Raw genomic sequence first — 26,156 nt, 5'->3', positions numbered from 1 at the left:
ATATGGCCAATGTAGCAAAACTTCTCGGAATATATTAACTCGAAATATTAATAGGAACGTGTCAGTAATTAAAAAATGTATATATATATGCAAAGCCTTTTTTTCGCGATTCAGTTCACAGTGTTCTGTTGTTACGTAGTATCGGAATTGTAAGTCTTCCGGAGACCCTTTGTAATATGCATAAGGCATAAGCTTGAACCTGCTGAGGTGCAAACGTTTTGTTTTTTGCACCCACTAGCAACACTTGTTCGTAGTGCTTTATAGGAAACTAAAAGTCATGAACATCTGATAAGTAGGAGAAATTTTAGAAAACTATTAGAATGTAAGTACAACGGCAAAGAAAATCCACTATCATGCTACCTTGAAAACACAGTTGAAAATCGATTCTTCATACATTTATGCCAACAAAAAGTTGCGGTACATCTATGATTATCATAGATGAGAAAACTAGAGGAGGTGAATCACCTTGTTTAATATACGCTAACCAGGAAATGATCAAAGGCATCTCGATGAATAGTAACACCGCTAAAAATGCCCATTAGCAAGCCTGATACATATTGGCACGTAGTAGTGACGGCAAAGAACACAGTAGCATGAGTAATCGAACGTTCCAGAGTAAGCGCTGGTGCCCGCGTGTCGTCCAGAAAGTTCTACGCAATTCGCGTATCACATGCAGTCAGATTACGCGAGCTTCGGTGACAACAAACAGCACATAGACCCATCGATAACGTTCGAGAAACTTCCGACACATACGGGCCTGTCCCGCGATGAGCGATAACTTTTGTTAGATGGTGAAAAGCAGTCACCCGAAAAAAAGATAAACAAATACACACGTCAATATGCACCAAAGAGGTACAGTGCTTATGCCTGCAAATTATTGAGCTACCAAGTGAGCACTTTTAAGGTTTCCCTGAATGCTCCCACAAATTGCGTTATTTCATCACCTGCTCTATACACTACACTTTTGCTCTAACTTCGAAAAAAGAAAAGACACATACGACCAATTTCAAGCATTTCTCACTAGAAGTTGTTTCTGTTTAATAAACATTTCTGCTAGCTTTCTTTAAACGAAATCTCATCTTGACTTACAGGTTTCTTGTCTTAGTATGTAGTTTAGATTTTTACTTGTTTTCGCATGCATGACTACAAAAAATATAAAGAATTTCTCTTCATTTGACACAATACAAAAAACTCTACTGAAACCAAAAGCTCAGCTCTTTTATTGTAAAGTTGATCAGGTTATACTAGACAAGGGTTGCTTTCAGGCTTGCTGGTTCGCTTTCTTACAACATTATTTGAATGATTATTTTTTTGTATTCGATATTTAAAATGAGGAACACGAATAAAGAAATATTATAATTAGATGAACTTTGCATTGCGTGCATTTGTCCCGTGTGCATGTGCCGGGCCAACAACAGCACTCGTACATATCGTCCCTTACTCTCAGTACTGTCCACTCACCTAAAAAGAGAGAGAGAGAAGTCATATGGGAAAGGCAGGGAAGTTAACCAGGCTGAGCCCGGCAGGCTACCCTGCGCACTCATCTAAAAACTCTCAAAGGCATAGATAGGCTTCTTACGGACACTTTGTTGAGTTCGTTATTGTTGTTTGTCGTGAACCGCACACTAGAATACAATACGGTAAACGTGACTGTACCGCTGAACATATGAGCAACCCAAAAGCCTGCAATGTATTTGGTTTTGCGTCGTTTCTGCAGCGTCTCTTCTTGGACGATGTAACCAGACGACTCGAAGATTGGCGTGCTCGCTGGAAGAAGGATTTACTGAAAGGGTGAGTCTTTTTCTGCTTGTAAACTCTATCTTCTGCAGCACAGTCACCGTCACATCACAAGCCACGAATCACGGCGCTGATAGCAATGCCAAAGTTATGGAAACCGGCACCTCGCACGCACCTCGCAGCAATACTGACTCAGGTTCCGAAATATATTTAATGCATTTGATCACTATTAAAGCAAGCGTAAAAGGTTCCAAATACAAGCGGACGAATAACGCTTCTTTAATTCAAGAAAACTCGTGCGGATCATCTACAAATTCAAGATGAACAGTGGCTAGATACCAAGTTTACGCAAGACGAGCTAATTGGGTAATGCTAACAAGGTTTTTTTTTTACGTTATGTGCGTAAATGTTATGTTGCAATTTTTGGACTACTGGTACAACGTCAGTTTTGCAAACTCGCACGCATGTGGCTTTGCTGTGTACGATTGGTGAATGACTTCCTCTTCTGGCTTATAACCTCTCGGAGCCATTAAGTAGTCATTCTGTACTCATTAGTTATGCACAGTAGTCAACAAATGTGCCAGTTTTATACTGTCTAAAGATTCAAACTTATGATAACCGCAGGGTCGTGATAAAGTTGCTTTTGTTTCCAGGGAGCTCTTTTATTGGTGGTCCTTCGAGGTTTTCTCATTTTTTCGTGTGTTTCTTACTGCATTCTTTCTTCTTTTCTTAAGTCATTTTCTATGTGCTTGTATGTTGCAGCATGATCTACTCGTGAGTATACCGAAGAGCCTAGTTTAATGCACTACCACTGGATTGAGCTTGAGCTGTTCGTTTGCTGTTTAGGGAAATACAATAATTTTGGATGCAGTTATAATCATGTCAACATAATGCAGAGTATGGATATTGTTTGAAGAATATTCTATAAGCCTTTAGTGTACAGAATCAGCATGAGAAATGCTTAATTCGCATCATGTTTAACGCAATTATTTGGTTTGTTTGAGGGTCAATTTAAGAGAGGCGCCATTCGCACGACCCGCAATCAGTAGCTTAGCCTTGGCTGTTTATGGCAAGAATAAACGAACATTCAGAAGATTTTTCTGATAGGCGCCTTTGAGCTATGCAGTGAGAGCACAGATGAATCGCAATGGAACAAAGATGATTTGGTTACGTATTTTTCATAAATGTTTTTGACAAGTAGGTTTGTTGGAACCCTTATTTTTGAAGTCAGGGCAATGACTAGAGCATACAGTTGCATCATGCATGCATGCATCACTTGCATGCATGCATACACCGTATACAACTTGCCCAAATGAAGTGAGCGAACACGTTAACCACTGCTACATTGGATACGCTTCCCCTAACTTGATTCGGAAAGCACAACGGAAATATTGGAACGTCTCATGTAAAAAGAAACAATTGGTTGCTAGAATAATGCATGATTATATTCTCACCTGATTGAAAAAAAAAGGAGTTTGGAAATGTTGGGGCAGTTCTACAATAGGATGATTTTGGAAAACCACTGCTTGTAATTCTTCCGCTTTCTTTTTCTCCGTTTCACTCCATGCATCTATAGAGGCGCTCTTGAAAGAATAACGAACCCAAAGGCTTAATCTTCCTCTTTTCACTTGCACTGCTACGGCTTTCATCTTTTCCTTATTAAAAATAAATCCCTGATGACACGATGGAAGTAAAATCAGGTATTACTATGATTCTTCTTTATTATTACTTTTTACAGACAGTTGCGTGGCGGTAAAGCTCCTTACACAGGATGAGGCACTGACCCTTGTTACCCAATATGATGTACAGAGACCTAGTATACTTGCGGGACATGTTTGTGCCTTGATATTGCTTACTGTTTCGACCTTTACTATTCCGACTTACAGGACTTCAGCATGAATCTCGTGTGCCTAGCATCAATATTTCATTTTTAACATGTTAAACGCAGTTGCATAAACTTACCCAGGCATCACCTCAGGCATCCCATCGTGATAAACTTCGCAAAGTATGCCTCATAATATTGTTACCAAAAAAAAAGTAAAGGAAAATTTTCACAGCAATTCAACTAAATACAGAGATACTGATTTCCTGTCTAAGATTATATAGTGCACCAACCTGAAGGAAGGCACATATTGTGCAACTTATGCGTAATAACACTCAGCTTGAAAATCTAATGATCTCACTGTTCTAGTGATATCGCAAACAAGTTTTCCGCATGTGCAGGTATGCAGGAAAAAGAAATGAAATATTGAATGGCTGCACTTCCGCCTGATTGGCGAGGAGGCTGTATTGTAGCCACTTCTTCTCTTTCAATGCGACAGCACGCCGCTAATTATCACCCAAGTTCCACCACTTGCATGTAATAGCCAATGAAACCGCCAAGTTCTTGAACAACAATGTGCGCTGTATTCTTTCATGCTCGGTTTCGGTAAATGCTGTGCCGCGATCAATCATACACTTTAGTCTACTTTGCCATGGGTCTGGTCAATTGGGGACTGATTGACGTGATCTCCTTACGTATCCTCATAGAATTTGATGTAGAACTTTTACAGCGATACTTGAAGATACTATGCAGGTCACATAATTTCTCAATCAACTGAGGTTATTCATACGTAACCACTACCAATTCATTAGCATTCATGTATATTCGTCAAGTCGTTAGTTAGCATCTGTAGAAGCCATTAAATCGTCAAAGGTCTTCGGTTTTTCATCGGCATTTCGAGCGTTGTTTCCGTGCCATTGCTCTAATGTTTTATTCGGTGATGCATAAATTTTCTGATGTGCTGTGTTATTTGCTGTTAATGAAATTACTGCCGCTCCTGCTTGAGCCATTTACAGTTATTCAGGGCAGACGTTTGGAAATCAACAAATAAATCAACATATCATTTAATAAATCAATAAATCAGAAAATCAATAAAGAATCAAACTAATGAACGTTACGTTCATTAGTTCATAGTGCGTGTGAGAAAATAATGAAAAACTATTCACATCGATGAATTAACTTCGTGCGAGACACCGAACCTGCGTCATATCGTCCGCTTGTCCACTCAGTGCATTCCAGGAGAAAGTGCGCAATCTGAAACTCTGTCCCCGTAGGCTTTTCCTCCGTGCCCGCTTTCAAGGAGGGGAGCGAGCCCCTGGGCGAAGGGGTGAGCGAAGCACGTAAAAATTCATCAAGGTCAACGGGGCCATTCGGCGAGGCCGACTGCGCGACCATTGCTGCGAATCTGACGAAGGAACCCCTCTCGCGGAGGGACCATAAAAATCCCCAAACTCCGCCATCTTTGGAGTGGGAGCCGGGGGCTCGACTGGCGAGGGCGAGCGTATGAGAGAAGGCTTGCAGCAACCGAGGGAAAGAGAGCGAGGGAGAAAGAAAGAAGGAGAAGGCGGAGGCGCGCGCGCAGAGAGCGAGGGAAAGCGCGCAGGCTGCCGCTGGCTCTCGGCGGCGGGGGAAGCGCGCAAGGACGGCCCAACATGGCGGATGGTCGGCGGCACCACTGGCTCCGCGTTCTCCGGCACCTCCGTCGGCGGTGACGGCCTCACGTACTCCGGTGAGTGGAGATCGTAAAACGTGCTCGGTTGCTCCTTGGGGTGGCCGCTGTCGGGGAACGAGAAGTCCCCGTGACCGGCGCCGAGCATTCTTCGGCCGGACGCCGAGTCGGGCGCCCGAGCGCGCCGTGCAGAATTGCGAGCGGCGCGTCTGCTAGTCCGTCTGCGAGATTTAGGCCTAGCGGGACACAAGAGGGGAGCGAAGCGACTGGGATGCGGTGCTTTTTTGATCGAGCGCCGCACACACGCACGCACGCGCGCTTCGCCTGACCGTTGGCTTGTTTGACGGCGCAGACCGCCGCCTCCACGCTGTTGTTTTGTTTTCTCAGGGAGCGTCGAGAACGTTAGCAGAAGACGCGGCGCAGCCGACAGCCGCCCCCTTCCCTCCCCCCCACCTGCTCTCGCGTGACTGAGCGTGTCAGATTGAGCCCTTATTACGTCCTCGTGTGGCCGTCTTTATATTGAGTGCGTGGGACGCGGTCAGAGTGGCCCGCTTCGTCGCGTTGTTCGACGCTAAATGCTCCCTGGGCTTTTACGTAGCAAAGAACCTGGCGCACTTTATCGAATTTGCAGATAAAGCGGTAATTTTTGCTTCATACAGTGTGAGAATGTGTGGAGTCCCTAACAATAGCTTGATTTGACCGGATTGAATCACAGTGCCCTTGGTCGCATTTATTTTCATTCAGTCATGGAGCGTCACTTCAATGAACGAGTCGGTGCGTTCTGCTTTCAACTGCAGCCAATGACCGCTGAAGTAAACAAAGCTTCTAGGACAGGATTAAGTGTTGCCTATACTAGTAGTTTTAGGGTCAAGTCCGGAGGAAATCAAAATTATCTTTACATATTAGCCTACGCTTAGAAATAAATCAAGTATAATGGGGCAGCTCCACGTGAAAAGTCGTCCAAACCTTGGACGGTATTATTTGTTTAATAAGGACGAGAAAGCTTCCCGCAAGTAGTGGTACTAATACAAGTATCTTCAAAAAAGATAAATTTAAGAATTTACCCTTGAACATTTAGCCACTTGACCAACCAACAAGCAAACAAAAACTGATAACGAAGACGGGGTGTAAATTCGGCTACAGCGGCAAGGTGTGAATAGGAGACCCGTTTTATTGATCTGTTGGAGCGAGCTGCCATGCCTCGATATTTTCGTCTTGTTGACCGCTATGTGCAGATGTTTGTCCAAAGTCTTCTCTGCAACAGTTCAAGATGCAGTTATGCGTCTAAAAGACAATATTTATTGATTCAGAAGAACATCACAGCCTTCGCTGTGCATTCTTTAAGCTTCTTTCTTTAAGTGCGAGTTGAAACAGTTGGAGTGCAGTGAGAGATTTAATAAAAAATGAACACTGACCTCATCATTGCAGTAGCTATTAGTCCAATGACCGTGGTTAAATGTATGAGTTAGGGATTTTATAACAATATGAGGTATTTATAACAATATTCAGACCTTGAGAACCAGGAGTGAGAAGGAAAAGGCTAATTATGCTGAATAATTAAGTAAGAGTAAAATATTTTCCCGCAATTGTGTTCAAAAACAGTTGAAGTGCACTGTAACTATATAGTGAAAAATGGGAATTACTCTAGTATTATTCGCAGATTCCTGTTCAACAAATGGGATCGAGATACACGTGCTACAGATCGGGTAATAATAGGAGGTATTCCTTGGAATTAAATATACTAAGAAAGGATCACTAGTTTGGCGTCATTGGGTCCAAGAGTTACAGTAATTGCACAGACATAATTAAAATTGGTTGTTCTTTAATTCACAGATTATATTGTAGTATGGCTAATGTGGAAAACACGGGTTATGGATCCGCTCACAACATGAGGTAATTGTTGTAAGCTAACTTGCGTCTAGACATTGATAACCACAAATTAAGACGAAACATGCACAATAACTCAGAAATAATTGAATATTTACGAACATTTACTTTGCCATGGGTTTGCAATTCATTCATATGGGCCATGCATAGGATCCTAGAAAAGCCAATATATTTATATATAATTGTTCGATGAGTTGTTTCTCTGCTACCGGTGTCACACTCATACTTCTGATCCCGATCGGGGCAGATACGAATCGGCTTTATTGATCGCAATCAACAGGGGTCGCTGCTACACGGTCCAATGATCCGGATCGAGTTATTATCGTCTGCTGATCGTCGGCAACTCTCAGAACTGAATAATGTCTTCGCTACAAATTCAGATTTGCAAAATATGGTTAAATTTGGACAATATTTCAATTTTACAGCTTACTAGTGCCGATAAAACAGTTTTTAAACACTTTTTATTGAGCTACCCTCACTCTTTTCTTTAGTGTTTCCAGAATACTGCGCTAGAGGGCGCAGACGTCAGCCTGCGATCGCGATCAATTGACCTGATCGCGATTCACTGGTCGCGTGTTTCCTGATCCGGATCACAATATTGCGATCGCAAATGACCAGATAGGAACGTTCGATTTGGATCAAGTTCAATCCCAATCGGCCCCGATCGCGATCAGAAGTGTACGTGTGACAACAGAGTTAGTTCTCATTTTCCTTCTCTCTCTTTCTTTTTCTTTGTTTTCTTTCTCTTTTTTTGCGATTTTTACCTTTCTTCACTTCCTTCGCGCCACCAGAGGTAGCGTAAGCCAGAGTGGCAATCTTTATCCATCCAGTGTCAGCATGCAACCCTTTTCGATAACTCACAATAATTTTCGCGATGGGCACCATTTGCAGTTACGTGAGGCGCAGTCTTGCGCTCCCCGCGCCTCTCTGCGCGTTTCAAAATGGCGCTCGCAAGTGAGCTCGGCGGGGGCGAAGGCGGCGTTTAGCGTCGGAGTGTTATTTTTCACGACAGCGTGATTCACTACATTTGATCCCTCTAAGTGCTTCTCAAGCCGCGCCGGCGACCCGAAAGACTCGTTTGCGAAGACTAACGTGTCCTCCTTTCCCTCTGTCCCTATAGGAGCGCCTGGCGTCAATGACGTGTTCCTTTTCACACATTTAGTCCGTGCCTTTCTGTTACTTTATTCTCAGGACACTCCGCTAAGTCAGGCTTTAGCAGCGCCTTCATTTGTGCAACCCGTAAAGATAGATAGGCGGGCAAAAAAAATTCTGGATAGCAAAAAAAAAAAAAAAAGAAGATGGGGGGAGGGAGGGAGTAGGGAGTGCACTAAGTGGACGGTAGGGGTCGCCCCTGGCGTGCTTCTACCTGCACCGACACGCAGTGCTTTGTCGGTTCTTGTTCTTTGCCAAAGCGTAATTCCCTGTCAAGGACTTCTCCACCGCGCTGCTCAACGCCCCTTTCGATGAAATCCACGTTAATCTTGTTCGATACGTGAAGGGTGTTTGCGCACGTTCAATAAGCTTACCTGTGAGCGCGCTGGAGTGAATGCACCGCTGCTTGGTTGGTTTGTGTGTATTTTGTAGTCGACCAGTCTAAGCATGGGTGGAGGTACAGTGGAGCTACGCTAATGTGTTCGCTTCGAGACGGGACAACTTATACACGATAACGGACTGTCTTTTAATTTTTCTTGCTATCATATTGATATTTTTTGTGTGTTATGACTATGTGCTGCCGCAGATTGTCTGGACTTAAACTACACCTGCTTCTGATATTATTTTTCTACGATTATTTTGCTTGCACTGCTTCTCTTGCATGTTGCCGAACCTGCAAAGATTTCGCCTGTTCTGTCTTGTTTCCTTTTTCGCTCTACCTGCAGTTATCGCATATTTCAATGTCTGTTAACGCGTTTCGTTTCGATCACATTAAATCAATATCTATGAAAGCTTGCTTAGAAATGCAATATATTCACACCGTGCCACGGCCCCTTCATTTGATTAAGCTGCCATTTTAGCATACGTACGCAGGCTGGCGGCATCAGTTAACAATATTTTTGAGTGCATCCAGGCCATTTAGAGAATCCGGACAAATATGCCCGCTGGTTAGCAAAGAGTAGGCTCTAAGAAAGCATTGCTTGTATTTGTTGGCACAGTTTATAAGGAGTACTTCTATAGAGTAAAGAGTGCCACCACTTGTGCTATCATTTCTATAGAATATTTACATGCAACCTGTGAACTTAAGACCTTGTGCTTTTTGTCGGCCATTGTCTGGGGGCTTTCTGTGTAATCAGACTGTCTGGAAATGCAGACAAAATAATGTAGACGTGTTACCAACTTTTGTCCATGGAGAGAGAATGCCAAGGAAAGGAAATACGTATAAGAAATTGAATAATTTTATACATGTAGCGTATGGATATTGTATACGGTTTTTTTTTTAACCGTTTCTTTACCATACCTGAAGTGCTTATCGTTGTCTCCCTTTTGGAATGCATCATAGTGTGTGTGCAACTTATGATCTGCTTTCGCCTTGTCTGGTCACCAAACTAGACTTAAGGAAGATCAATTCATGTGAGAAAATTCCTGTACTCATAAGCGATCTCGCCACTAATTACATGCCCAATTGAAGAGCAACGCCATTTATTGTTTACATTTTTAATATATGTATCTGCTTTTAGTTTATTTGTCTCTCCTTCGCAGATGGAAAAAGAAAGGAATAAGAACAGGCTTGTAGTCAACACCTGTCGTTTTATACGTCTGCATCAATTGAGGTGCTCTTTACTAAAAATCACTACACACACACATGAGGTGCTCTTTATTAGTATGAACCAACTAGCCCAAATTTGCTCAATAGTATAGAGACAATGCTGCATTTAGAGTATTATATCTCAAACAAACGGTTTTCATGTGCTCGATTACGAATTTCTGTGCCTACATACTTGGGTAAAAAGATAGCTGGCCATCGAATTATTGGGGGTATAACGAGTTTACCTGGTACTTAAAACAGTTTTAAGGCTCGATAACAAAGTACTACACAACAGCCTTCCTTTCTCTCTGAATGATAATAGTGGATGGTACTTTAGAAGCATGTTCTTAAAGACGCGTACATCTCTAGAGAAAATGAGCCGCGAGTACCTTCTGTATTCTTGGTCACGTGATTAAACCAAACTCTTCTAAGCCTGACAGCGTGACAAGAAAAGATAGACGCACCGAAACAGGAACGACGAACAGGAACCAGTAAAGTTGGACGCATCCATGTTCATTACGCGAGTTGTCAAGTCCACGCACCGCTAGCTCTTTTCGGCCGGCGAGCGCTAATTGTTATTCATAGGGAAACTCTTTCCCTCGTTTCGGGCGCGCGAATCTTCTCGCTTCTTGCCGGGAAAACGCTGACGCGGCTCGGGGTCGAGCGAGAACGCTGTGTCGTGTCGACCGTAAACTTGTTACGGAAGCTGCACACTGCATTCGAAGCGTACGCGTGAAAAAGAAGCCATGCGGTTCGAAAGGCAGACTGGAGCGAGCGAAAGAAAAGAAAGACAAAGGAATAAAAAGGAGGCGTCGGTTCTGATCTTCACACCTGGGGTTTGAGGCCAGGAAGTCTGGACCCCGAGGTCTCTGCAGTGCCACGGGAGAGGTTTTTCACCCGGAAAGCGCGGTCCCCACGCTTGGCGCCACCCACTTAGCTTATAATTAAACAGCTTTAATTATTCAAAACCTGGGCAGCGCCAAACAAGTTTTTGCCATTAGAATGCCGTGTGCGGCGCTCGTGCCGGCCTAGGGGGCGTTGCCGGCGTGCAATGTAGAGGGCGCTGTCGATGCGGGAAATCAGCCTCCGAAAGCTTGGCTGCACTCGGGCCTGTCGCCGGCGCTTTGAAACAAGCTAAACGGTAAAATCTGCTGACAAAAAAGAAAGAAGTAAGTAAGAAAGGCAGAATAAAAGAAAGACAGAAAGGGAAAGGAAAAAGAAAGAGAACTAGTTCGTGTGATGAGCGAGGGAGGTTGAACTGTAAACACGCTTGGTCACATGCATAAGAGAACCCTGTAATGATGGTGCGCTTAGCAATAATAGCACAAGCTCGAACTGTGTGGTCGTACTCCTGCTTGGTACTTGGAGCAAGAACAAGAGGCGGTACCATGAGCCTGTGGGACACAAAGCAAACTTGCTCGAAGAGATGCCGTCAAAAAAGTTGGCCATATATTCTAATTAGCCTGTGTGAGATGTGCACTATTTTCATTTTCTTTCTCTTTCTTTTCCTTTATGCTTTCATTGTTTAGGAACGAGGGGTACATTGACACGTCGCTTTAGGTTTGCGTCGACGTCGAGTGCGTTAATAGGGCCACGCTTGGCCGTTGTAGTAAAAAGCGAAAAGAAACAAGGTCCCTGTTTTCTGGTGTTCGAGAAAGGAGTGCATCCGTGCGCAACTGTGGCGTTGCCATCAAATATTAAATGAGCTTTTAGCTAAGACATAAATCGATCCTGACTCCGTCTTGTTGCTAAAGTTTCCTTTTTAGCAAACAGAAAAGCAAGCGGTGCACGAACATCTGTAGGGACAGTTTGTCTAGCTTTTGAATCACTTATTTCCTTTTATTATGATGACGTAAAAGCGAAGGCGACTCTTTAGTGCCTGTTTACTGAGGCTACAGGCTGCTTGCTTCCACTTGCACTATCGCATCCATTGGCTACATACGCATCGTGTTTCTGAGGGGGCAAACCATAGAGATTCATGCTATGAATACCAGTCGGAAATCCGGTGCTAATGCCTATGTGGGCTGCCAGTATATAATATGTCTAGTTCGGCTAGTACAGCAATGACTGATAGTACGTGGACAGTATATCAGAGTTTGTTCTTCTGGCTTCATTCTTGCGTATTATTAAGGTTTCTGAAGTTCAGCTTATCGTCACAGGTGAGTTGTACGGGAACAATGAGTCTCATATAGCTTCTTATTTCTACTACTGGATGGTTTTCAGAACTATGCAAACAGTAACGGTTTGTGAAACACAGAACATATTCAAACATGATGAGTGTTACTAATAAAACACCATCTACAGATTTGGTGGTACTTGCACTTGGAAAGGACATGGCTTATGCAGGCGCAGGTAATTAGACAATGAAATGAATCATTCATAAACGTAAAGGACACAACGGCTCTAAAGAAACGCTCTCACTCTGGCACGCTACATGACTATAAGCCACAGATAGCAATAAAAGGGTCCTCAATGTACTGTCTCTGTGAAGCCGTGTCAATGCGGAGAAAAATTCGTGTACTACCCATGGTTCCTTAATTGTAGTGGCTGATCGATTGCAGTGCGCCAGACTTTCCTTATTACTAGCACGAAGCTGTGGTGTACATGCTGTAGTAAAGCATATCGATATACAAGCATTTGATTGGTTAGAATCGAAGCCCGGTGCCTTGCAAGGGTACTGCAATAGCTGGCGAAGGAGCATCTCGGTGCAAGTACTCACGAAGGAGTTTCTATATGCTATCGTGATTCGTGAAAATAGGCGCCGTAAAATCAATATATGGGGAACATGACAATAAAGTCACCGATCGAATAATTACGAACGTTTCGTAGTAGGAAAAACCTCATTCAGTATTTTCGTCTGTAAGGGCTGTTAGCCATTGGTTGGCCGCCTTCGCTAATGATATGTCTAACATCACGATTGGCTCGCACCTCTGCTTTTCTATGAACTGCTCTAGTGTATAAACGTTTTTTGTGAATACGGGTACCGTCAATTTTGCCAATTTCTCTTTACTCACCGGTATGTTTACCACCTAGCCACGGCAAGCGCCTCGGTCTTTCCGCCTATTCCTACTTCCTTCCTTCGATCTACATCTGATAGCAGATACCGTGGAAGTTTGCAGTCGTTACTTCACGATAAGGGAGCGACGCTTCTGCAGCAAAGCAATGAAGAAAACGAACCAAGTGTGACAGGGTGCACTTGGCAGCTTTCCTATTTCACTGTACGAACTGTTGGCCTAGTTTTCTGACGTCACAGCTCAGAGATTGCAGGGATCCTGCTTTCAAGGCCTTGCTGATTAGATCGCCCACCGTGCGAAACGTCACTGGATAATTACGCGGCGCAGGGCGGGTCGTAATTGCCCGACCGCATGCATAAGCATGCGGCGTCTTCTTTGTCTTCAGTGTTGCCTAATGACAGCATGTAAGTGTGCCCAGCTGTCTAACCCCGTAAGGGTCGACCCACCATGACTGCTTCATGGCCAGGGACATAATTCTTTGCACATAGGCACACATCAACATGTGCACACAGTCGATGCACAGTAAAAGAAATGAGCTTTCTGTGTTTCGAGCTGACTATGACGAATATAAGTATGTCGTCACTAAGAACCCGTTCATCTTGCCAAAATACTGGCGGACAGAAAGTCTTTGGAAAGAGACAGAGGGTTACTGATGCTTTCTGACGAACCCATGTATCGAACTGTTGGAAATGCAGTGGACTTCAATATATAAATCCGCTTCTGTATTTTAACAGTGACGACGGCAGAGCATAGCTTGTTGCAGATAGCCGTCTTTGATAACCATAACTGCAGTGTCTTTATATTCGGAATAAGTGGCAGCTATACTGACTAGCATGCCCGTTCGGAAATGAAGAGACATTCTGAGGGGCACGCCACAACCTGAAAGAGGAATGTAGGCTTCAGCTTGTATCGAGTCGAAGATACGGGTATTTTGGCTTTTGTGAGCGAGAATGATACAGATATTTCGATCTGTGTCGGCGCTGGTAAAAACGAATATCACTCGGTCTCTGGAGCGTTCTACTGCCGTGCAGTGCGGTAAATATGAGATCATCCTATTAGTGCTAACAACAATTATTCGCTAGACATATATTCGGTCGTGAATTGAATATTGGTTTCTTTCGATAAATGAATGACATCCTTAATAATTTTGCCGCGCTCTAACGCAGCAGCAGAAGGAATTATGGCGAAGCGTAGCGCTCCGTCATTGTGCACTGGTACACTGAAAGCCACTATATACATATAGCAACACTACTGCTAAGAGCAGTCGGGCGGCATGCTGCTGAAAAGTTGTGTGCTGACATTGCAGTTGAGCGTCTGTGCCTTAGAAAGAATGCGCGTGTGCTTGATTAGCCTCAGACACATAATATTTAGCCTCATCGTCCCTAGCACATTTTAAACTGAGCTGCTCGGTCAGGTGATATTTCTTTTTCGAAGGACACCAAAGAACGGCTCTAAATTATTATAGGCTGGTAAAATATTTGCCTGGAATAGTGTTTAAGCTCGTTTGGCGGGAAACGGTTGACTACTAGCGTAAAAAAAAATATTTAAAAAGGAGAAAGATATCAAGATGGAATACTCCTAAATCGTTCCAGAAAAAAAAAAGTCATTTTGAGCTTCTACGGTTTGCCTGCCCCCTCCTCCCCCCGCCCTCGTGGGTACCTGATATTAATTATAACAACAACAACAAACTCTAAAACCGCTTGGCTTCTTGGCGATTCCCTCGTATAGGGTGATCGCAACTATATGAGGTACAAGCGATCAAGCCAACCATATACGGGAGAATGTTTCTGTGGAAAGTGAGCGAGTTCATGCTTTCTTGGGTTATTTTTGAACAGGGAAAGCTCTCGAAACTTGCAAGGTTCAGTCTTCGGTTTCTCTAAAATATAGTGTAGTCTCTCTTTTTTTTTTTTTTTTTTTTTTTACTGATAAGCAAATCCTTAGAGTCAAGTAGACGCTGGTAAAATGAATGGCGTCATGAAGAGTTAGTACGGCAAGTTCAGTCCGTCAACGCAAACCGTCTTGTGCGTCATTCCTGGCTTATCAAGGCTCCTCTCACGCAGAGAGTGACTTGGTTGCCTTGCTATTGCAGAAGCGTAATTTACTAATACTGGTTAACTTCACACGTGTACTTAGGAGGGGGAGAAACAAAGTTAAGTGGTATTTGGGAAGCTTAGCCCATAGCTACAAGCTTGGTATTCTTCTCTAGGTGCAATAGGAGATGAAGGAAAGAATTCTTTGAAAATTATTATGCATATATCTACGCCACGCTCTAGAGAGCAATGTAGCCATCCGTGCTGCAGCTGGTTCGCGAACAGCAGCACATACGCAGGAGGAGAAGAAACAGCGAGAAAGAAACAGATAAAACACAAGAGCATGGGCGCGGATTTCTCTCTCTCGGGGCATTTCGTTCGCTGTCGATGCGGTCTCTCTCTCGCTCGGCTTACATAATGCCCTCAGTGGTGGAGTAGGTTGTCGTTCTTTTTCTCTTCTGTCTTTCTTTCTCCCATTTCTCCGGCTAACCGCGGTCGTCCGCTGTCGGTGAGGAGGAGTGTCGTCGTCGTGCCGACAGAGCGTGGCCGACAACCACGCCTGGCGACCAACTGGCGCCCGCTGTCCTGGCCGAGGCGGCGTTGCCGCGGGGCGTACGTTACACGGGCGCTTCGGAGAGTGCGCCACTCGACTGCGATGGGCGTAGCCTGCGGAGCGGCTGCTGCTGGCTCACGACTTCTCGCGCGCCAGGGCGACGCCAGATGGCGCGTGAGCCGCTTCCCCCTTCCCCCCCCCCCCCCCTTCCTATCGGTGTCCGTTGTAGCAGTCTGTTCGTCTATACTTGTGAAGGATTATACGAGGTGCCTCAGAAAGCAGGCTGGCGTCTACTTGCGGTTGTTCCTGTGGCATGAAAAGCAAATGCGGGCAATCTAGCTCACTATAGAGTATTACTCGGCACCCCTTGTGTGCGAGGCTGGACACTGGCAGAAAAAAAAAGTGTGAACGTATAAAACGTAACATATGGCGTGAAACACGAGCCTCCACGCGTAATCATATTAACTGGCATTTTCAATCGCACCATAGTGACAAAGAAGCGATAAGCATACTACCTCCGTTGCAAGTTTTCGAGTCCGCACATTTGTAAATATTTGGAACCAGCTCAGCCGGCGAATGTGTGTGCTTCTTGAATCTTGCACATTGAAACCGAGGCGCTTAAATATACATATCCAGCATGTTGATCGCATTGGTTTCAAAATACGTACGGTTGAAAGCTTTATTTATATATAGGATTGTCTCAGACCCGAAACGAGCGAGAGACATACAGGCTGCAAAATATTATGCAAAAGCTTTCTTTTTATTTGTACAAAAAGTTCATATAGTTCATAGTACCGTCATAGCGGACGTATGGGGCATTTTCGCTTCATGCTGGATGTTTGATCTTAAACGTTAGCATAACAAGCAATTTATGCGGAATTCCTTTTATTCTGTGGTACTATTTGTAACTTTACCTGACCAAGAAATCCTTGAAAACATCGCACGTACGCACACCTCACTCACTCGCATCGCACACTTCTGTCTGTGGTGTATAGCACTGCTGTAAGAACACCGGTCCTTCGAAAGAGCTGCTCGTCCCCGTGTAACGTGAAAAGTGACTCTTCGCGCTACCAGAACCACCGAAGGCGCAAGCAGCCGAGTGCAGGTGCGCGCTCGATGCCCATTAGGAGCGAAAGAAAGGGCAGTAGAGGGAGAGAGAGTAGCCCACGGCCATGTAGGCAAGGCAAGGTGAGGGCTCCTGCTGCCGCCGCTTTGGCGCGCGCGTGCACACACACACAAACACCTTTAGTCGGGCTGCGCCATGATCTTGACTGCATCGAGCGTTCGCTTCTCGGAGCGCGGCCTCGTCGACAATTAGGGCCCGTCCGCCAAAAAAAGAAAGCGGCGCCAAGGCCGTGAGGAGGTGGACACCGATGCCTGCGGCGGCGGCAGGGGCCAGCATGCGTGCTTGTGCCTTGGGGTCCACCGACGACGACGACGAAGGGGCATTCGTGATGGATGCAACGCGGTGCGGCGAAGGCGCACAATTACAGGGGAGGTGGCGCTGGCGCTGGAGCGTTTGCACGTGGCAGTGGTGGCGGCAGCAGCAGGCACGGATGGGATTCCTTTGCACTGCGCGGCACGTTCTTCTTCTCTCTTGCGCTTACCGACATTCCGCGCCGCGGAGCTTCGTGTCTTCTCTTTCAGGATGCCCTCTTCTCTCGTTGATGTTTTGCTCGTGTGCACACCTATGTCGCTCTCTTGTTTCTCGTTGCTCTCGCGTTATGGCGTCCAAGTGACCCCCTACGTTCGGACGTCTCTGCGTCTTGTACGACGTATACTCCCGCGCAAGGAGCAGCGTGTGCACCTATATGCGAAATGCTCTAATTATGCATATCTTTCTGTACTCACGTGCGCTGAGCCAATAAGGATACCGTCAACGAGATTTTCGTAGCAGTAACCGTTCCAATCGCGATATTGATAATACTGTTAGCGAAGTCGGATGATCAGTGCGATAGATTCAGCGCCAGCGTAAATATCTCTCATGAATTCGGCCCCTGATCTGCATGCTGATGTGAAAAACGCACGCAAAGGCAGTTTATGCACCGCAGCTCTCAACGAGAGACACGCATTGCAATCGTAAGGCATTTGAACATCCATGCGCTGTTGAAGGCGTGGTTGCACGTTCGGAAACGTAGAAGCTGCTGCAGTCGTTATTTCCATCTGCTTTTAGAGCAGGTGTACGCGAGCAGGTGTACGGCGTTCGTGTTGTCCACTTCTCTTGTGTCCTGTCTGCACGCCTCACCTCTTTTTTTGCATAATACGCGAGTATGTTTTGCGCGGCTTCTATCGTGTTTCTGTGGAAGCCTGTAATAGTGGCAGTAGTTTTAGTAGTATACTAGTAGTGAGACGCTCTCCTTTGCTGCACGTGACATTTCCCGTGCGCAGGTTAGGGTCGATGTGTCTCAATGTGACTAACGTATACGAACTTGCGACTGCCTTAGTTAAAACAGCACAGGGTTTGTCAGCATAAAGAAATAGGCAATTAGTATGCAGGTGGTTACAACCAACTCAGTAGATTTAGGTAGAGGAAGAAGAAGAAGAAAAAAAGAGGCAGAACACACTATCAGCGAACATTGACTTATTGTTCACCACCTCACCGACACAAAAGCCGTGCTTTGTATGCCACCTGCAATGCACATTCAGGTGTCATTTATGCTATTATCGGAACGTTTAGCAAGATTATTGAATCTGCAACATCTTAAAGTTGTGGACTTTAAGAAAATTTCGTGTCTAAAAAACAGATAATGTTGAACTGCCGCGAGAATCCCCCATAGAGGTAATCAAAGTCGTTAGGAATATATAGGTTGCTGCTCTGTCAATTCACCTATCACTACTGTTGTGCCGCCTTTTTTTTTTTTCTGCCTCTACATGTCTTGAGCAGTCAGTGACCTTTTCACCTCATCTCTCCTTTATGTGCCTCCCGCGCGTTATTATGTCGCCCCTCCATGAAAGTACTATTTTGGTTAGGATTCGTGAAGCCTTTGTTCTTGCCCGTAACGATTACACTTAATTGGTGGTATTGCCGCTGTAAGAGCGCCGAACTAACTCTTCGTGGTCAAGGTTACGTACGAATCTCGGAGGAGACCAAGTATATTGGACGGATAAGCTATTCGCTGGAAAACCACACATGTAAAACGCAGACAGCTGTCGTCATGACGAAGATGACATTTAAGGTAACTTTCAACACGCAACTGACACATTGAATCCCTAGACGAACTATGTGAGGCCTCCGGTCCTAACATAGGTGTTTGGGAGCAAAAAAAAGCAGCCAATCGGAATCGCGAGCTTAAATGTGCTAGGAACGCAGCTGGCCAATAGAAAGCACTACTTAAACTTCAAAAGGGATATTGTTGATTCGGCTTGTTATGTTCGAGTGCCCTATAACCGTGCCACTGAAATTGGCCGCCAGAGTGCGCAGAGTGCCGTAATTTTGGACAATCGTCCACTATCAGAACTAAAAGCTGATCCGCGCTGAAGGCCCCTACTCGCGTTACTAAGGTTCCTGTTGTCTAAGGGCCTTCTCGATAGACTTTAAGGAGAGGAGAGGAGAGACAAAGAGGAGGAAAGACAGGGAGGTTAGCCAATGTAAGTACCGGCTGGTTACCCTGTGCTGGGGAAAGGGGTAAAGGGAATAAAAGGAGAAAGAAGAAGAAGAGACAAGAAAAAAAGAGAAATCGGAAAATTCACGCAGTAACGCGATAGTACGCGATACAACACTCAAAGGCGATCGCACAATTCGCATGTCCTTAAAAACTTCAGCAAAGCTCTTAAGGCCTTTAGTGCCGAAGCCCGTCTGGACCAGTGTCCTAGAGCTTTTTCCTCTGTAAAGGGGCGATTGCCCAGTTTTTCGAGCGCGGTCACGAGCACTGTTCTTGGCACTTTGTAGCTGGGACAGTCAGAAAGGAGGTGCTCAATCGTCTCCTCGCAGCCGCAGGTGTCGCAAGTAGGGCTGTCGGCCATTCCAATGCGGAATGAATAGGAGTTCGTGAATGCCACGCCGAGCCACAGGCAGCACAGAAGTGTTGCTTCCGCTCGTGGTAACCCTGGTGGTACAGACGGAGTTGCAGACATGGATCCAATCTGTGGAGACGTGCGTTCCTGAACTCATTGGTGTTCCACAGATTCTGCGTAAGCTCGCGGGCGAGGGAGCGAAGACTTGTGGCTGCGTCTGTTCGTGACAGTGGTATTGGTATAACGTGGGCACCATCGTGGGCCGATCGATAGACTTTAAGATAGACTCTTACCGCTCTATAGTGTACGTGGTTTGTTTGTGCTCGTCTCTCATTCGCTCTCTCTCTCTATTCCTCTCTCCCCGTTCCACTCTCTTCGCATTTTCATCTCCATACACCTTCCTTCCCCATGCAGGGTAGCCAACCGGAACTGGTTAACCCCCCTGCCTTTCTATGCATCCTTTCTTTCTCTCTCTCTCTCTCTTGCCCGCCCGACGTGTGACCATGATTGAAGGTGTTTAATGCCTCTGCTGTACGACTATTTGAATTTATATTTTACTTGCTATGGCAGCCGAGAGGCGTGTACGCCATAGTGTGAGCTCTTTGCTGTGCTCGCATTAATTATACGAACCTTGGTACATTCTTCTGGGGCTGAATTCACAACGCTTTCAGTTCACAAGAGCAGCTTTTCATTGGTCAGCTGCCTGAGGTAACAAAATGTTCACTGTCACTATTAGCAGGTGCTTGACCTAACGCAAGCACAGCTTGCAAATAGTGGTCCTGGGGCCGAATTAACGAAGCTGTTCGCTCGTAACAGCTATTTGCCGTTGGCTGACTGCTTTCGCTAATAATATGTCAAACTTCACGATTGGCTGATAAGGCTGCGCTTACAAATGTACGGGCTGTGTTCCGAGCTCTATTTGCCCAATGAAAGCACGCAACGATTATTTGGCAATACATAATTTAGGGATAGGTTAGTATCTACATATACTACTTGAGGTTATCTACCAAGCGTCGTAATATCACTACATGGACGCCCTTGCATGCCGCGCCCGCCGTATACACCTTTCATCAAATATTGCTTGAGGATATTCTGATGCTTGTCTACGGGAGCTACGCGGGATCGATTGGCAGTGCATGGATTTGCCTAAACTTCGTCCTTTTGGCTTTAAACGGCTTTGTCACTTTGCAGGTTGATCAGTTTCACCGAAATATTGCATAATACACGGAATAATTCGCGATGGTTATTTATTAGCGGAGCGAGTAATTGTCTTACTGTGTGTTGAAAACTGCGCGTGCTTGTAAATTCAGAAAAGTAAATGCGTAATAACGAACCTCACCGGAACGTTTGGAGCCACAATTAGGCAAATCCACGTACTAACAACCATCGTTGACGTGGTTGCTGAACAATCGCAGGGCCAGTGTGCTTTCTTTTTCTATAGTAATATTTGTATGCGAAACTCTAGAGCGTGAACTTGTATGCACACGACGCTGCAAAGAACATAACTTGCTGTAGCAGAAGTGAGCAGAACTTCCGCTGTAGCCAAGCCAAGACACACAGTTGCGTGAACCACGGAAGAAAGGCAAACGCACACCGCGTGCGACCAGTTTCACCGCCTTGTCGCTTCCTACTCGGTGGCGCCGTCGTTCCGCGGCTGTACCCAGCTCGTATGATTGGCAGCCCCGTTGTGTCGAGTCCCCACCTCTCCCTATTTAGCTGTCAGTCACGTCGGCAGCTCCTGCCGTGGCAGCCGCATCGCAATCCTCTTTCGCGCCCGGCCATTGAGACACCTCGGTTGGAGCATAATTTATGTACGCATTTATTGACACCGCCTTAATTATTACGTTTTTGAAATCCCAGAATGCCGCAGTAGGACATATTTGCGACTGATTAGCCGAGTGGCTTGGTGTGTCCAAAAGAAAGCAGAAACCCTGCTTCGTTCTTTTTTTTTACTTATGCATTTTTTTGTACGACTGATGCCGGTTCACCTGTTTCTAAAGCTCGCTAAGCTAACATTTCTCCATTCATCCTAAATCTACAGGGATCGGAGCTGCGATGTTGGAGCGATGCCTTCTGGTCGATTGTGCGCTACGACTCGTATCATGCACCGTTCAACGGCTGGAACGCGGGTGGAGCGTCGCTCTGCCCACTGAAGAAACGCGAAAACATTGAAAAGGAATTGCACCGGAAAATACATGAGCTACGAAAGCGGGGCCAAGGTCCTGCATTCACGAAAAGCTCTTACGTTAGAATTGTTCGCAACAGCCAATACCAGCAAATCCTGGCGCTGTACATATTATTAGCGAAGACGGCCGGCCAATGGCAAAGAGCACTTACAAACGAGAAACTTTCCAAATTTGGTTCCTTTTGATAGAAGCCTTTGTGCACACCGCTTTCTTGTTTGCGCTAACATTTCGCAGCTAAGGTGCATTTTTTTAGTCAGATTCATTCTATGAAACATCTGACATGTCTTGCTTGCCTGATTTGCCCGACTTTTAGCTGCCAACATATATCACATTTCCTGTGAAGAAGATACGCAATCGAACATGCCAAGTATATTAGTCAGCAGTACGGACCAGGAAGTGCGATCCTGGTGTGAAATTTGAGAGAAAGCAAAACAGTTTTAGGTGCTGAATATTTTTTGTTTACTTTGGTAGAGTTTTTCACTGGTTCATCTATAGTAGCGCATTAAATAATGTTATACTTTAACTTTTTTATATTTTACAAAACAATTGCCGGTGGCGTGCTCGGACACTTGTCTACCTAAGCTATAACGCGCGTTGGCCATGATGTGCTGCAGCTTTTATATCTAATTGAGGACATGCGATTACGATGCTTGCCCACTACACGCAGCTTCCCTTGACCTTGGTGCCTGAGTTCCCGCTAGTAGTCATCATACCTTGCTGGTAAAGCAGCGCACTGACACGGACACAGTGAAGACAAACAGGAAAATACGACACTCGCTGCTTCACCAGCAAGGTATGATGATCACTCACCAACTAGCCCACTGTGTCCGTGTCAGTGCGCTGCTTCACCAGCAAGGTATGATGATCACTCACCAACTAGCCCAACTTTCCACTTTACTGAAATCCCGCTAGTAGCACTGAGCACTCAAGTACTGAGACATGCGTTTTGGAAGCTTGCACGGTGCGAGCACAAGAGGGCGGCAGGAGTGATGGCACCAGCCCGCGTGTTGGCACCTCGATTGCGATTCTAGCTCTAAGCTTGTACCCAAGAAACCGAAATGAACGTATTACTATTGTTATTATAGGTTTGCCATATTTGTTTAGGTCAAGCGAGGTGTGTGGAAAAGCGCACTTCCAGGTGCTGCATATAGTGTGTTCTGCTGCATTCCAACGGAAGCGAAATGCAATCGAAATGACATACATTCTCAATTGTAAATAAGGTGTTTAATGTGATATGAGAAGGGCTGCACGCAGCTGATATAATGCACGTGTTTGGTAAAGTGTTCTAGCAGGTTCCGCTTACCAACTAAATAAGTTTGTCTCGACGGGATTGACGAAACGAGTATCATTGTCGTCCACACTGCAGTATAGCAAGATCGGGGGGATACGAATTATTCCTCCCATGAGGCTTTTTCCACGTTGCGTATTTCACCAAAAAACTGCTTGGCCCTGTTAAGACTTGATTGTAGCAGCCACACTGTCGGCGTTGTGTCCAATAAGCAGTTTCTTTGTGTGCTTCCTGTATACTTGCTCGTCTAAGTAGGACAATTTTAGAAAACACCCTTACTCGCCGATGTTGCAGTGCCCCATGCAGTCGCACGCAGCGACATATGCAACGAAGGGCAGAATCGCTCTGCCTGCTTATACTGCTTGCGCAAGGAAAATAGTTAGCCTATTTTGCGTGCCAAGCAGTGAGACCTTCACTCGTGGCACGCACCACTAGCCAACGCAGTGACGTTCTTCGTCTCTCGGTCATTATTCACGCTTCCTTTCTCGGCGTCGAGCCCGCTGTAGATGACCCACGCACATGGCAACAGACCCTGCATGTTTGATACCCTGTGGCCAGCCAGCGCAATTTCTCTAACGACGCGGCTCGCGTCGCATTGGCAGCTGCAGTAGCGGACGACGCAAGAAGACGAGGAAGGAGCCAACGAGTGAGTGGCGAGGGATCACTGCCGTCTCCCGCACCGCAAGCTTTCGTTCAAACGATGCGCTACCCGAATATGCAGAAACGCTTGCCAGAATGCCAAGAACGAACAAAAGAAAAAAAAGTGACGAAAGTGAGGAAAGGCACAACAAAGGGTATTGAACGAAAAAGAAAAAAATCATAATTATGTTACCATACGGCCATAGATCGTTCGGCGTCGAAGTTGCAAGCCCGCGCGTTCGCAGTGCGCTAGCTCCACAACCCGTTACAACCTTGATAAACCGAAAAAAGGAGTGAAACAGGAAACAAAAGAAAACAAAAATGTCACTCGGTGCTCGAGGCAAAGTTGAGAAACAAGCGGAGCGCGCGCGAGAGAAAGAGACAGCCAGCGTGCGTGGCCGGGGAAAGGAGGGAAGCGTACACAGAACGGCGCGGAGTTAAAAACCTGATAAGCGCTCCCGTGTTAGAGCCCGCGACGCGCCCTGAAAAATGATAGGCGTGGGCAGACAATGGCCCTTCGTTACGCGGCTGGCTGTGCGGGCCGCCCTCGTCGCCGGCTCGCGCGGTAGTCAATACGCGGTCGCGCTATAGCGCACCGCGCGCAGAGAAGCAGGAGCTGCGCCCGAGTGCCCAGGGGCGAAAAATGTGGAAAGCAGGGATGCGGGGGAAAGGATTGAGGGAAAAAGGGTTGGCTTTGCAGCGCGACGCTTCCCCTTTTTCTGACAGCACCGGGATACACTTCCCGCGACGTGAGCATGCGCGGCGGCGGCGCTTTGTTCTTGCGCAGATACGCCCGTGGCAAGTTCGCGACGTGTTCGGGTTCCGGTTTGGTGCAAGCGGGGATTTCGTTGCTTTATTTTTCTCCCTTTTCTCCTTCTTCCCTTTTCTCTCTTTCTCGACTCGATTTTTTTTCCTAGGCAATATTGCGCTATTTATCTTCGAGTCCTGCCATATCTGACTGCAGCGCCTTGCGGCAGCAGTCTTTCGTTTTTCAAGTTTCCTGCCTTTTTTTTTTTTTGTTTCTACCTACTTTCGCGACGTATGAGTACAGACCGAAAGCCTAGAGGCGATTCGCGAGAAAGTTTTCGCGCCGATACTGACGCAGCTTATGGGAAATAGGAAAGTTTTAAAGTTTGATCCCGACTGTATATAGCTGTATTGTGCGTCGTATCTGTAGACCGGCTTGCACAACGCGCGTTAAAAATCGGCAATTCATTTTCCTTATCGACAGAGCGTGACGATGAGGCAATGTAACAACGACAGGAGGAGAGAGAGGCGAAAAACTCGCGCTGCATGGCCGGTGCTGAGAAACTGTAATGCACGACGCTCAAGCGGCGTTGAAAGGCAAGTTATATATATAACCAAAGACTTTTGCTCGTTTTCCATTTAGATTTGTTATATTTATTCAAAATAAAAAGCTTCCGTAGGGTTCGGCTACCTCGCTCGCAACACGTGAATGTATACATTTAATGCGAGCGTAGCTCGAGTTTAAGTCAGTAAGTGCGAGCGATGCCAATGACGTGTTTCTACAAGGTATTCACAGGTTTTCATGACAAGCGTCCCCCGGGCGACTATCGGTGTAGCGAAAGGGTTGCCGGTTTTATATGCAGGTCACCATCCTGTTTTCTTATATACCAAACATGGTGTACAACAAACAGGGATTGGTCGTCTGTCTGGTTTTCTTTTTCTGTAGGGTCATTTCATTTTCACCTAGTTTAAGTATCGATTTAAATTACTGCCCATGGGAATCACTTCCTCTGAGCGCGCTAGATAGCCAAAGGCATAATGGTGCCGCGTCGTCACTGTAACTTAATGTAATCTGTGCTAATCCTTGCATGAAGATGGACTCAGTGTTAACCACTACAAGGGTGACGGGGATATAATTGCAGCACATGACACTACAATACTCTGGACAGTGCAGAAAACTAAAGGTTTCGTACAGAGTTTGTTACGGAGGCTCACACATTCTCAGCAGATGCGAGTGTCCGCCGAGAAGTGTAATGTTCTTTAAAGCGTGGCAATTTGATGAAAATGTATGTGCCAGTGTAACGTAAGTGCACTTCGGGATACCATTGACGAAAATGTGCATCATTTTACTGCGAAAAAGCGCAGAATAAGATTAAGGTGCTGCAGTCATCAAAAGGGGCCTCAAGCACAGTGGTGACCGCTGCTATAACGAGTATTTAACAACAGAGAAAACAAGCAGATGATTGGTCGAAAACGCTGACATAGAAAAAAAAAACGTGTTAGCAAATGCAAGTAATGAATGGAAATACGTGAAAATAAAGCTCGAGATCCAATACAGCGATATGTCTTTTTGGTCCATCTGCGAATAGTGAATTCATGTAGGAATTCATGCCTGAAAATTCCATCCACAGCTGTAAAGCTACTGCAGATGATCTTGCTTGCAGTCTTTAGCGAAACGAAGATTACTGCGGTAGTTGGGCTTAGTTTATTATTTCTTTTACATTTTTGTAAATAATTAACAGGAACGTTCATGCACGATTCTCAACTTTCATTGCTTGAAAGCACGGGGTCTTCAGTGGCGACCAAGAGCTCCAAATGTTAGCCAACTGTTACTTTGTTTCTTGGGCCATTCACGTCGCTATTCACGTAAGCGGCAGTCTGTGACCCTGA

General features: G+C 45.6%; 1 long non-coding RNA gene across 3 annotated transcripts in view; it reads left to right on the top strand.

The window, feature by feature from the left end:
* The first annotated feature begins 1,716 nt into the window (after positions 1-1,716).
* LOC129385016 (uncharacterized) overlaps positions 1,717-26,156 on the top strand; it is a 47,206-nt gene continuing 22,766 nt past the window's right edge. The window contains exon 1 of one of the 3 annotated variants that reach the window (XR_008612547.1): positions 1,717-1,791. This is a non-coding gene — a long non-coding RNA (uncharacterized lncRNA). Of the gene's footprint in view, positions 1,792-5,127; positions 5,289-26,156 lie in introns of those variants that run through there. The other 2 variants (XR_008612546.2, XR_008612548.1) reach the window with 2 other exon arrangements.

The sequence above is a fragment of the Dermacentor andersoni genome, chromosome 5, assembly GCF_023375885.2.
Source record: "Dermacentor andersoni chromosome 5, qqDerAnde1_hic_scaffold, whole genome shotgun sequence".
In the NCBI taxonomy this organism is placed as follows: domain Eukaryota; kingdom Metazoa; phylum Arthropoda; class Arachnida; order Ixodida; family Ixodidae; genus Dermacentor; species Dermacentor andersoni.
This window is presented reverse-complemented; position numbering and strand designations above follow the sequence as displayed.